The sequence below is a fragment of the Choloepus didactylus genome, chromosome 18, assembly GCF_015220235.1.
Source record: "Choloepus didactylus isolate mChoDid1 chromosome 18, mChoDid1.pri, whole genome shotgun sequence".
Taxonomy (NCBI): domain Eukaryota; kingdom Metazoa; phylum Chordata; class Mammalia; order Pilosa; family Megalonychidae; genus Choloepus; species Choloepus didactylus.
Window position 1 is genome coordinate 59007103 of NC_051324.1, and position 3729 is coordinate 59010831.

Genomic DNA, 3729 nt, shown 5'->3' on the forward strand with positions numbered 1-3729 from the left:
TCAGATCTCGCATAGCATTAGGATACACCCTAATAGTTGCACATGTCATCAGAAGTGTCACCAGCCATTTTCAAGGGGGCTCCTGGACCTGGGCTTGGAGACTCCAGCTCCAGCCATCTCCTCTGGCTGCCCAGGGCGGGGGATGGGGGTGATAGCTTGCAGCATCTGCAGAAGCCTTAACGTGAGCAATCTTTTAAAATCACCATTTTGACATTTTATGTCCTTTAAAATGTCATTGTCCTGGAGCAAAGTCCAAGTCATTCAGGCTGGTTACATCTCTGCCAAAATAACTGTATTGTAATTTGCTGTTTATTTCGTTTTAATGAGGCAAGATTTATACAGAGTGCAATGCACAAGATAAAGAACATTTTCACCCCACAAAGTTCCCTTGTCTCCACTTCCAGGCAATCCTTGCCCCGCATAGGTAACTACCCTTCTAATTTCTTTCACCATAGTTTAGTTTGCCTGTTCTTGAACCATATATGAAACGTGGTCATACGTTATGTACTCCTTTGCCTGTGGCTTCTTTTGCTTAACAAACTGTTTTTGAGATTCATTCATGTTGTCGTAAATATTAGTGATTCATTCTTTTTTATCACGAATAGTCTATTTTATTAATAGACCACTTTGTTTATTCATTCTCCAGTTGGTAGATATTCAGGATATTTCCAGTTGGGGGTCTTTATTGTACAAATAAAGTTTATACTCCACCAGCAATGTCTGAGGGTTCTAGTTGCTCTGCATTCTCACCAACAATAAGCATCATTAGTCTTTTTAATTTTAGTCACTCTAATGGGTAGAAAGTAGTATCTTATTATAGTTTTAATTTGCATTTCCCTGATGATGTTGAACACCTTTCCATGTGCTTAGTGGTCATTCACAGATCTTATTTTGTGAAGTGTCTCCTTAAATATTTTGCCTATTTTTTAAATCAGTTTGTTTATCTTTTTCTTATGGTTTGTAGAAATTCTTTATATATACTGGAGACAAGTCCTAGATGAGTCACAGTTATTACAAATATTTTCTTCAGTCTGTGACTTTGCCTTTTCATTTTCTTGTTGATGTCTTTCAATGACAGAAGCTTTTAATTTTTATGAAGTCCAATTTATGCATACTTTAATCCAATTGTTCCAAAACCATTTGTTGAAAGTCTTTCCTATGCCCCATTGAATTGCCCTGGAACATTAGTTAAAAATGAATTAACTGGTCAATTCAACAAGAAGATATTACAAATAAATATGCACCTAACAGCAAAGCCCCAATATGTGAAGCAAATATTGACAGGTTAGAAGGGAGAAATAGACAGTTCTGCATTCATGTTAGGATACTTCAATAAACCACTTTCAATAATGGATAGAACACCTAGAGAGAAGATCAGTAAGGAAGTAGAAGACTTGAACAATTCTATAAATTGACTAGACTTGACAGTCATATATAAAACACTTCACCCAACAACAGCAGAATCTTCTCTAATACACATGGATCATTCTCTGGGATAGACCATAATATTAGGTCACAAAACAGATAACAATAAATTTTAAAATCATGCAATTTATCCTCTCTTACCACTATGGAATAAAGCTAGAAATCAGTGATCGGGAGAACTGGGAAATTCACGAATATGTGAAAATTAAACAATACACTCAATCAGTGGGTCAAAGAAGAAATCACAAGGGAATTTGGGAATATCTTGAGATGAATGAAAACTAAAACACAACATACCAAAACTTATGACATGCAGCAAAGGTACTGCTGAAAGGGAAATTCAATAGCCCTAAATGCTTACATTTAAAAAGAAGATCTGAAATTAGTGACCTAACCTTACAACTGGAGGAACTAGAAAATGAAGAGCAAACTAGACCCCCAAATGTCTAGAAAAAAGGAAATAACAAAGAGTAGAGCAGAGATAAATGAAATAGAATATAGAAAAACAATAGAGAGAATCAGTGAAACCAAAAGTGGTTTCTTGAAAGATCAATAAAATTAACAAACCTTTAGCTAGACAAAAAATAAATAAATAAGTAAGAGCAGATACAGATAACTAAAATCAGACCCCACAGAAATAGAAAGGATTATAATAGGATACTAGAAATAATTGTGCACCAACAAATTAACCTAGATGAAATGGACAAATTCCTAGAAACACAAAAATTACCTAAAGTAAATCAAGAAGAAATAGAAGACCTTAATGTGCCAATAACAGGTAGAGATTGATTCAGTAATCAAAAACCTCCCAATAAAGAAAAGTCCAGGACCAGAAGGCATCACTGGTGAATTCTACCTAAAAGGCAAAGAAGAATTGACACTGGCTTCAGCAATCACGCTGACCAAATCTCCACCCCTAGACCAGCCCTAGCAAACCTTCTGGTAAATTCTCAGGTGTTTCCAGCCTTAGCAATCATGCCAAGGAGTCCTTGCCAAGCTCCCAGCCCCAGGGAAGGGAAAGAGCTAGTCCATTTACGTTTAGTACAATAGTTGATGGCTGTATTTATGTCAACCATCTTTCTACTTGTTTTATCTTTTCAGTTTCTCTGTTTCCCCCTTTCTGCCTTCTTTTGGGATAATCCATTTTTTCCTCTCTATTGGCTATTTAGCTAAACTCTTCTTTGTGGTGTGTGTGTGTGTATGTGCATGTGGTTGCTCTAGGGATTGCAACATGCATCCTCAATTTATTATGCATAATATACTTTGAATTGTATTGTACCACTCCATGCAACATGTAAGAATCTTACACGGTGTAATTCCATTGACACAACCCCATCCTCTCTGCTAGTATTATATCTAAATACATTATAAATTCCACAATACAATATTTTAATTTTTGTTGTAAACAGTTAGTTGTCTTTTAAATAAAATAAGATAAAAAGATAGCCTTTTAATTTGCCCCCATATTTACCATTTCTGATGTTCTTCATTCCATACTGTGGTTCTGAGTTTCCATTTGATATTATTTTCCTTGAGCCTTCTGGTGGTTAGGTTCATGTGTCAACTTGGCTAGGTGATGGTGCCCAGTTTCCTGCTCAAGCAAGCACTGGCCTAACCATTACTGCAAGTTCATTTTGTGGCTGGTTAATAATCTAGAAGGCTGGTTAATAAACTTGAAGAATTTCCGTTGACAATTATTGCAATTTAATTCTCTGGGCAACAAATGCACTCAGCTTTCATTAGTGTCACCTTCATTCTTGATGACATTTCTTAGGTATAGATTTCTGGGTTGACAGGCTCCTTTTACCCCCAGTACTGTAAAGATGTTGCTTTACTTTTTTCTGGCCTCCATTGTTTCTGATGAGAAGTCAGTCATCATTTATATTCTTGCTCCCCTGTCTTTTCCCTCTGGATTTTCTTGTTTAAACTTTTTATTTTGAAATACTTTTAAACACACAGAAAAGTTGGAAAAATACTGAAGAGAGTTCCCCTCTACCCTTCACTAAGCTTCCCTAATGTTAACATCATTTATTACCATTTCATAATTATTGAACTCAGAAAATTAACATTGATACAATACTATTAACTAAACTAGATACTGTATTTTACTTGAATTTGGCCAGTTTTCCCACTAATGTCTTTTTCTGGTCCAGAATCCAATGCAGGATCCCATATTACGTTTAGTTTTCATTCTCTTTAGTCTCCTTCAGTTTGTGTGGCAATTCCTTGGTCTTTCTTTTTCTTTCATGGCCTTCACACTTTTGAAGAGTCTAGACAGTTATTTTGTAGTATGTCCCTCTTACA